Raw genomic sequence first — 11,023 nt, forward strand, 5'->3', positions numbered from 1 at the left:
CTTCGGCAGCTCCAGACCTTTTCCCGGACTCCCTCCCGGCTAGCTGTGGTGCACTAGCCCCCTTCAGGCTGTGTTCACGCAGCCAGCCCCAGTCCTCTCCCTGCGATCCGACCTCCGATGCCCGAGCCTCAGCTCCCAGCCCCCTCCCGTCCCGGCGGGTGAGCAGACAAGCCTCTCGGGCTGGTGAGTGCTGGTCTGCACCAATCCCCTGTGCGGAATCTCTCCGCTTTGCCCTCCGCACCCCTGTTGATGCGCTCTCCTCCGCGGCTCCGAAGCTTCCCCCCTCCGCCCCCTGCAGTCTCCACCAGTGAAGGGGCTTCCTAGTGTGTGGGAACATTTCCTCCTTCACAGCTCCTTCCCAGAAGTGCAGGTCCCATCCCTATTCTTTTGTCTCTGTTTTTCCTTTTTTCTTTTGCCCTACCCAGGTACGTGGGGAATTTCTTGCCTTTTGGGAAGTTTGAGGTCTTCTGCCAGCGTTCACTTGGTGTTCTATAGGAGCATTTTCACATGTAGGTGTATTTCTGATGTATTTGTGTGGAGGAAGGTGATCTCCATGTCTTCCTCTTCCACCACCTTGAAGGTCTCCTGCAGTAGGTTCTTATTAGTTATCTATTTTATATATAGTAGTGTGTGTATGTCAATCCCAATCTTCCTATTTATCCCTCCCCACCCTTCCCCCTTGGTAACCATAAGTTTGTTTTCTACATCTGTAACTCTATTTCTGTTTTGTAAATCGGTTCGTTGGTACCATTTTTTGTAGATTCCACATATAAGCGATATCATATGGTATTTTTCTTTGTCTAACTTACTTCACTCAGTATGACAATCTCTAGGTCCATCCATGTTTCTGCAAAGGGCATTATTTCGTTCTTTTTTATTGCTGAGAAATAGTCCATTTTATATATATATATACACACTATATATTGTATATATATACACAATGTATAGTGTGTATATATATATATACACTATATAGTGTGTATATATATATATATATATATATATATATATATACACCACAATTTCTTTATCCTCAATATATAATTTGAATAGGTGATGATGTGACCTGCAAGTTAATTATGCATCTTGATCGATATCTAGGGTGAAGGTGAGAAAGTGACTGTAACTAAAGGTAATAAGAATCAGTGCTTAATGAAGGGAACTAATTGTAACCTCTCTTTAAAATTGGGGTCAAATTATCCTGACTTTAATGAAATACAATCCTACCTTTGTTCTAAGTGTATCTTCACCAAGCAGTCATCTGATTATGAATTCAGTTTTCTTATTATTTAATTTATTTTAGTTTTAACTACTTTATTGAGGTATAATTGACATACAAAAAGCTGTAGATATTGAATGTATACAACTCGATGTGTTTGGAGATAAGTATGTACCCTTGAAATCATCATCACTATCAATGCCATAAACTTATCCATCACCTCCAGAGTTTCTTCCTGCCCCCTTTGTTTTTTTTGTTTCCTTTTGTAGTAAGAGCAGTTAACATAAGAGCTACCCTTCTAGCAAATTCAACATATACAATACAATATTATTAGTCATAGGCCCTATGTTGTCCAATAAAACTTCAGAACTTATTTTGCATAACTGAAATTTTGTACACTTTGATCAACACCTCCTCATTTCCTGCTCCTCCCAGTTGTTGGCACCACCATTCTACTCTCTGCTTCTATGTGTTTGACTATTTTAGGTTCCACCTACAAGTGAGATCATACAGTATGTATCTTTTTGTGTCTGGCTTATTTCACTTAGCATAATATTCCTTACATCCATGCAAGTTATTGCAAATGGCAGGATGTCCTTCTTTATTAAGAATGAATAATATTTCATTATAGGTATACATCAGATTTTCTTTGTTCATGTGTCTGTTGATGGACCTTTAGTTTTTTTTCATGTCTTCATTATTTTGAATAATTCTTCAACGAACATGGGAGTACAGATACTGATTTCAATTCAGGATATATACCCAGAAATAGGATTACTGGATCAAATGGTAATTCTATTTTTAATTTTTTGGGGGGACATGCATATTGTTTTTCATAGTAGCTACATCAATTTATATTTGCCCCAACAGTATACAAGGGTTTCCTTTTCTTCACATTCTGGCCAGTGCTTGCTTTCCTTTGTTTTTTAGGTAATAGTTATCCTAAAAGGTGTGAGGTTGTATCTCGCTGTGGTTTTGATTTGCATTTTCATTATGATTAGTAACTTTGAGCACCTTTTCAAGTACCTGCTGGCCATTTGCCTGTCTTTGGCGAAAGGTTTATTCAGGTCCTTTGCCCATGTTTGTATTGGATTATTTGTTTTTTTGCTGTTGAGTTGTATGAGTTCTGTATATATTTTGGATATTAACCCCTTATCAGATAGTTTCTCAAACATATATGAGATATATTTCAGTTATTTTGCAAACCTTCTTACTGTAAATGTAAATCTTAGCATTATGCTTTATACATTAGCTGATTTTGAATGTGTTTAGCATTAACCAGTTTTTTAGACATAAAATCATCCCTGAGTGAAGTGATTAAAATACAGGTTTTTTTTTTTTGGTATGTACAAAATTGAGGAATAAACATAACAAGACACAACTAATTTATTATTCTGTCCCCAAATTATCCAGAATGGACTATCTTGCCTTTTTAAAACTATCCATCTTAACTATACTCAGTAACCCTTGATCATCATTAATGCAAACTCATTCATGCATAGACTATGTCAAAGTCCAAGTTTTCCCTGACTTCCACAAAACCCTGATTTCAAATAACCTGAGACCAGATTACTGAGGATTAATTGTGTGCCTTCCTTGATGTTCTTTTGACCTTTTCATATGAATGAATCACTTTAGCCTTTAGCCCTTCTGACTGCTTTTTATTAGAAGTCTGCAAATATCTAGTAATGAGGCGCTTGAAATTGAACAAAGAGTGTTCACGGCTTTTCTTGTTGGGGGCAATTAACAATCTCCCATCACTATCACCTTAATAACATTTAAATATGAGTAGACCAAAGATTTATTTTTATGTGCTTTAGAGATGCCTATGTGTCTGCTGGGCTTAATAAAAATGGTCAATGATAATAAAGTATTTCTTCACTTGCTCCAAACAAATTTTATATCACAAAGCAATAACAAAACTAGTAAACAAAACAAAACAAACACTTCATCATCAACAGAGATATATGTTTTTTTAAGGTTTTTTTTTATTATGTGTAACATAGGCAAAATTATTTGTCAATAAATTTTTAAGGAATTTCACATGTTCTGATTCTTTCTACTGCCAGTCACCCTAGTTCCTCCAAACTAATAATCTTCAAGATAAAATAGCCCTTTCAAAAAAGAAGTTGTCATGTGAGTCAGCCCTGTATAACAAATATAAAGGTAAGGTTCCATCTTCAGAGATGCTCATGTAAGATTCTGAAGGCAGCCTCCCCTCCCTTAGTAACCAGGCAACCTGTAATGTAATAAACACAATTCTTTTAGTTAGGCTTCTTTGATCCCCAGTGGAATATGGACACACTTCAAAATTCCCCACCTGTAATCTTTGGGATCCAATTTCCTCAAACGATTTACCTTAGGACATGTTTAGGGTTAGGAGATGGATCTGCCTGGTTCTGAATTTGACATCCTTTTTAATCCAGACACTGTGTTCAAGATAAAAGCCTAAAAAAAGAAGCCATCTTTGTTTCATGTCAACACTAAAATTAGAGTACTAAATCAATACAGCTGATAATTTAAAAGCTTAAAATATGAATGAAATTATCAGCTCTATAGTCCTGGAAGCAGTCTTTATGTTTATCAATACACCTCCATCACTTGATTCTCTTTTAGGTATCATGTTCCTTTTTATCTGTATCAAAACTCATACTGAATAATGAGTTCTGTGTTGCAAAAGAGGATTTATTTTTGCACCTATCTAGAAGTCTTTGTCCACAAATTAAACAAAAACAAACACAAGTGCTAGTATGTTCTTTTAACTTAAATTTTTCCAGTTTTATTGAGATATAATTGACACACAGAATGTATAAATTTAAGTTGTACAACATAATGATCCGACTTACAAATATTGTGAAATAATTATCACAGTAAGTTTAGTTAACATTCATCATCTCATACAGATACAAAAAACTTTTTTTTTTCCTTGTAATGAGAACTCTTAGGATCCACTCTCAACAAATTTCATATATACTAATAGCAGTGTTAATTATAGCTGTCATGTTGTGTATTATCTATCCCTAGTACTTACTTATCTTATAACAGAAAGTTTGTACCTTTTGACCACCTTCATCCAGTTTCCCCTCCACCCCAGTTCTTCTACCTCTGATAATCACAAATCTATCTCTTTTTCTATGAGTTTTTTTTTTTTTAAGATCCCACATATCGTGGGATGATACAATATTTGTCTTTGTCTGACATTTCACTTAACATAATGCCCTCAAGGTCCATCCATGTAGTCACAAATGGTAAGATTTCCTTGTTTTTTTAATGGCTGAATAACATTGCATTGTATATGTATACCACAACTTCTTTATCCATTCATTTATTGATGCACAGTTAGGTTGTTTCCATGTCTTGACTATTGTAAATAATGATGCTATGAACATGGGGGTACAGGTATCTCTTCATCATAGTGTTTTCATTTCCTTTAGATATACACCCAGAAGTAGAATTGCTGGATCATATGGTAGTTCTATTTTTAATTTTTTGAGGAACATCCATATTGTTTTCCTTAGTGGTTTCACCAACTTACAATCCTACCAAGTGAACAAGGGTTCCCTTTCCCCGCATCCTTGCCAGCATTTGTTATCTCTTGTCTTTTTTATGATAGCCATTCTAACAGGCATGAAGTGATATCTCATTGTGGTTTTGATTTGTATTTCCCTAATTATTAGTGATGTTGAACACCTTTTCATGTACCTATTGGTCATTTGTATGTCATCTTCAGAAAAAATGTCTGTTCAGGTCCTTTGCCAATTTTTTAATTGGACTATTTGTTCTTTCATTATTGAGTTGTATGAGTTATTTATATATTTTGGATATTAAGCCCTTGTCAGATGTATGCTTTGAAAATATTTTTTCCTATTCCATGGATTGTCTTTTCATTTTGTTAATCATTTCTTTTGCTATGCAGAAGCTTTTTAGTTTGATGTAGTCCCCCTTGTTTATTTTTGACTTTGTTGCTTGTGCTTTAGGTGTCATATCCAAAAAATCATTGCCAAGACCCATGTCAAGTATTTTTCCTATGAGACATATGTTTTTATTTTCACTGATTTTTATTGCTTATTTCTATTCATGTAAATCTTATCATGACATATGGTAATTAATGCATTTAAATAAAGTCTAATTTTATTTTGCTACTTTGCCATATTTAACTACTGAGTCATTATGTGTTGCTTGGGTATGTTGTGCAAAGTACACTTTTCTTTGTGCATAATCAGTACTGTGCTGTTCATATTTTCTAATCTATTTATACTTAAAAACAAGTTAATTCTCATCTTTATTGATGTTGATTTAGGTTAGTAAAATTTAGGCTTTTACTTCTTTTCAGAAAAGAGGATCAAAAATGTTTATTTTCTAGTCTATGAGGCTGGATAGCATCTTCTAAATCAATAACTTAAAAAAATGAATATCAGCTTATTTAGGTAAAATTTATACCCAATAAATTTGCTCATAACAAGTGTAGATTTTGATGAGTCTTGACAAATATAATACAACTATGTAAGTACTACTACAATCCAGATAAGAATATTTCTATCTCTCTGCAAAATTACATCCTTCTTTTTTACACTAAATCCCATACCTTTCCAACCCTGCCCCCTCCACACGCATACACCCATCACTATAGTTCTATAGTTCTTTGTTTTCTAGAATGTCATATTAATAGAATCATAGGGTATATAATCTATGTCTAGGTTTCTTCTTTAACATTATCACTTTTGAGGTTCATCCTATTGTTGCATTTAACAGTAGTTTTTTTCTTTAACATTATCACTTTTGAGGTTCATCCTATTGTTGCATTTAACAGTTTTTTCTTTTCTTTATTGCTCAGAAATACTGTATCATGTGGATATACCATGATTTAGTTCATCCATTCCCTGATTGATGGGCAATTCCCTGATTGATTTGGGGTTTTATGTATTGTGGTATGATGGAATATATATAGCCTTTGTCCACAGTTTCTGGCACAGAGATTTAAAAATCCTGGAATTTCTTATGTGATAAGAATGTCTTTGTTACGTTAATGAGGTGACTCATGTTGGGGGGTACCCAAGATAGCATCAGGGTGGGGACTGGTCACCAGAAAGGACTAGCACGTGATCAGTGGGTTGGATGTTTTAGCTCCTAACCTTCAAGGATGGAAGGGGAGCCAGAGATTGAGTTCAGTCATGTGGCCAATATTTAATCAGTCATGCCAACATAATGAAATTTTGATAAAACTCTGGCCATGAGGTTTGGTATAACTTCCTACTTGGTGAACACATTGATGTGCTGGGATGGTGATGGTCCCTGACTCCACAGGCAGGAGGCATGGAAGCTCCCTGTCCTGAACCCTCCCAGACCTTGCCATAAGTATCTCTTATGTTTAAATATTCCTAAATTGTATACTTTATAATAAAACTGACTCATAAGCAAAGCACTTTCCATGAATTCCATGAGCTGTTCTCATGAATTAGAGCACCTGAGGAGGTCATGGGAACCTCTGAATTTACAGCCAGCTTGTTATAAGCCCCCAAACTTGCAGCTAGTGTCTGAAGTGAGGGCAGTCTTGTGGAGCACTAAACCTTTAAAACCTCTGGAGTCTAATTCTAACCTTGGGTATCCACTTGGGGCAGAAATGAAATAAATATTATGAATAAAACTGTTATGAATATTCATATACAAGTCTTTGTGTGGACATAAGTTTTTACTTTTAGGAGTGGGATTACTGGGCTTTATGGTAACTTTATGAGAAACTGCCAAACTGTTTTCCAAGTGGGTGTACTATTTTGCATTCTCTCTAGTGTTGTATGAGAATTCTAGTTACTCTTCATCTTTGCCAACCTTTGGTATTATTTGTCTTTTGAATTTTAACTTTTCACATAGGTGTCTAGTGGTACCTCGTAGTTTTAAATTCAAATTTCCTTGATTAAACCAAATAAAACTTTAAAATCCACTCTATAAATGATAGTTCCATGTGCTGTTTAATTTTTAATCCACTGTATTCTTACATACGTAGATATATATATATTTGTGTCCTAAATTTATGGAGAGTTGCTATAAAAAAACATCTTTTCTTCACAGTTTGCATTGAAGATGTACTTTAAAGGGTATTTCCTTCTCTAAGTTATTTAAAAGCCTTTGGAAATTCCCTCAGCTTTTTTGATTTTAAGCCCTCTTAATATTTCTTATAGTCTGCTCATTTCCTTACCCTTTGGAATATATTACTTCATTCCTTAAAAAAAATTTTTTCTCCTTTCTCTGCCCCCTACCCTCCCTGCAATCCTTAAGACTTTAGGAAATAATGCTATATTTTTTATTCATTCCTTCTTTATTCCTGCTTCCCAAGATGGGTTTTTGGTTCTGTCTTGTTGTGTTTGTTTGTTTGTTTTCACATTTCTCTTTAACATTTGTGAAGTGAAAGTAGTTACTTCTTGTCTTTGATTTTCTACAATTAAAAAAAAAAGCATTTCTAAGCCAGTTTGGCCTAAATTAGTTGGTGAATCTGATTCACTACTCTTGGAATCCTAAAGAAAATGCAGGGTAATTTAAATTGACATGGATATCAGAAACGTAAAGAAAGAGTACTAATACGCTGAGAATAGTTCTTTAAAATAGTGCTTAGTTTATCCCTTATTATGTTTATGGGATTTTTTTCACTTTTTTATGAACTGAAGTTAATATTAGATGGTATTTGAGAAATGATGGTAGATGGATGGTTCTGCAGTTTTGAAATTGTCCCCAAGTTATTCTGAGAGCCAGCCCCTTCCATGAGAATCAGAGCAGTAGCCTTTAGTAACTGGTGCAAGCAAACTGCTGTAGGAATGTGGGTGGGTGTGTGCTGGTGGGCAGAGAAATGGTAAAGAGTGACATCATCCTAGAGATTACAAATTTTAGACTGTGCATGGGGTAGGAGAACGGAGTTAATGATAAAAAGAAAATAAAAACTGATTTAGAGAAATAGTACTAGAAATATTTAGAAGAACCAGAAAGTACCTTAAAAGAAGGATAACATGATACTTAATAGAGAAAGTATGAGAAAGAACAGAATCTCTCTTGAATGTTTTTCTTTCTTATAATGGCAAAGGGAGATTCAAAACCAAGACATTTATTGGGAAACATTCCGGGAAATAATGAGATAGAATTTGAGAGGTTGTGAAGTGTAGAGTTTTGATGTCAAGATAGGGATAAACTTGTGGCTCAGACGGAAGGGAAGAATTATAATTTCACAGAGGTTAAATAAACATTTAATGAAAGATTTCTTAGAGATGGAAGTAGAAGAAAGAGGCAACCAGTAGTAGAATTGGGTAGGCATTATTTGTTAACTTATAAGGAATTCAAGTTAGTGACTCAATGAATTCAAGATTTTATTAAATAAGTTACTTTCATTTAAACTTACTTTTACTAAATAAATTAATACCCTATAACTACTTGACTGATTGGATTATGATGCAGTTCAAATTTTGGCGGGGGAGTAAAGTAGTAAGTAGTAAATCAGAAAGGTCAAAATCCTTGAGGGAGAGCCTCTAGCAAAATGCTAAAATAAGCAGTATGTAAAATGCCAGGTGAAGCTTCTCTTTGATTCTAACTTTGGGTCTTCATTTTATCCTATTGATAGGCATCCAACAATGTAGGGGACATGAGGTACTAGAAAGAAGGCAGGGAAGGATTTTGAGAGAGTTCCAGTTGGATTTTGTCATTATCCTGTAGTATGAACTTGGGCAAGGTCATCAGTTTTCTCATCTGTAAAAAGGTTAAAAATAGTGATAAATTTATGATGTAGACTGGATATATGTATGTTATTGTGTGGCTGAGATTTACGTTAAAGTGCTTGGAAAAGAGTCTAGAACATTGACTTTTTTTGGATAATTTTCTTCACATTTATTGTATATACTATGCAAATACACACACACGTATATACATCTAAAAAAACCTGGATATCATAGATGATTTGTGCATGCATTTAAAGTTTTACAAAAGGAATATATGTTTATTTATAAATAATCTACGAATCTACAAAATTTACAAATATATTTGTTGAAAAAATAAAAAAGAAGAAAATAAAAATTACCGATATTTTTTCCACCTAGAGATAACAATTATTAACATATATGTGTATGTGTCTGTCTTCTATATGTATAAATGCATGACAGTTTTGTTTTACAAAATGCATTCATATTATATAATCTATTTATTTATTTATTTATTAAAAATTTATTTATTTATTTTTGGCTGCATTGGGTCTTCGTTGCTGCGCGTGGGCTTTTTCTAGTTGCGGCGAGCAGGGCCTACTCTTCGTTGTGGTGCGTGGGGTTCTCATTGCAGTGGCTTCTCTTGTTGTGGAGCACGGGCTCTAGATGCATAGACTTCAGGAGTTGTGGCACGTAGGCTCAGTAGTTGTGGCACATGGACTTAGTTGCTCCATGGCATGTGGGATCTTCCCAGACCAGGGCTCGAACCTGTGTCCCCTGCATTGGCAGGCGGATTCTTAACCACTGTGCCACTAGGGGAGTCCCTATATAGTCTGTTTAGAATGTATACTGTTTTATTCACTTAACATTATAAAATGAGCATTTCGGATAGCTTCTGTTGATGTTTCAAGATTGTGGAACCCCCTTGGGTCTGTAATGGGGCTAGGGAGTTGACACTTGTCTGAAGAGGTTGTGAGAAGACTACTTTGATGCTAACTTAAACTACAAAAATACTAGGAAAATTGGTCAATTTTGGGCTTCCTAATAGGTCACTTTTTTTTTAAACTTGGGAAAGTTTTTCAAACCAAACTGTGAACTGATGGATCTGACCTGTATCCCAGTGTTCGGCCTTGCTGTAATTTGTTTTTGACATTTCTAAAATTATTGCTGCCTATAACAGCAACTATTCCAGAAATATGAATAGGAATACCCATTAGGGAAGTGAGTTTCTATGGTCAATGTTTCTTGAATGTCGTAGCTGGGAAAAAAAAATTAAAGCAACCTCATTGATTTTTGCTTGCCCAAGCAAAAGAAGTGTACTGTGAAATTCATGTGTCCATTCAAATTGAGTGCCTGTCATGTGCAAGTTACTGTGAACCCCAGGGGACACAGAGCACAAGCCCTTTTCTTGAAAAACTCATCATCTACCATGTGTGATAAAATACTGACAGATAATTACAGTGGAAGGTGATACCTTACATTTCTGTTGTTCACCAGGAAATAACATCAAAAGGAAACCAGGATTTGTAAGTCGTTTTGATAATATTTTTTAATACTTTTCTGGGCTTGAATAAAAAGAGAGTATTGAGAACTTAAAACATTAGCTTCATTAAAAAATTGGCCAGATTCTATTATTTTATTATATAACCATTTTCTGTTTTATTTTAATGAATCCAGATATTTAAGTAGAAATTTCATTATAAAACAGAATCTTTCCATATGATGAGATTTTAGAGAGGCGGAAAGTGGCCGATGAACACTAGTTAATGGTTAAGTTATTGTAATGACCTGAAGACAAATTGTTCTGATACTTTAAAATAATTATAAAGCTGACATTGCTGTACTGAAAAGCTGAGCCTAAGTATTGCTCGGTCTTTTTGTTCTAATTAGATTTTATTTATTTCCAATATTTTTCAAAGGGACTGAGGAAAGATCACAAAAAAAAAAGGTCTATTATGCAGCTACATCATTTGAACTTTTTAAAAACAAAATAATTCTTGATATGGCAGAAATCCATATGACGCCAGGCTTTCTTCAGTAAACTCATAAACAAATGGCAGCAATAACATCTTTAAATCACTTTCTCAAATGCCTCTCATCTGTGACTCCTACAAATACACGTTATATCACT

The 11,023-nt window shown here is 34.6% G+C and overlaps 1 non-coding gene across 1 annotated transcript; it reads right to left on the reverse strand.

Moving 5' to 3' along the window:
• Positions 1-3,839: 3,839 nt before the first annotated feature.
• Positions 3,840-3,966, reverse strand: LOC112067085 (small nucleolar RNA SNORA40). The gene has a single exon (XR_002893068.1). It is a non-coding gene; the product is annotated as a small nucleolar RNA SNORA40 (small nucleolar RNA).
• Between the last annotated feature and the right edge of the window lie 7,057 nt (positions 3,967-11,023).

This window comes from Physeter macrocephalus, chromosome 7, assembly GCF_002837175.3.
Source record: "Physeter macrocephalus isolate SW-GA chromosome 7, ASM283717v5, whole genome shotgun sequence".
NCBI classification, from domain to species: Eukaryota; Metazoa; Chordata; class Mammalia; order Artiodactyla; family Physeteridae; genus Physeter; species Physeter macrocephalus.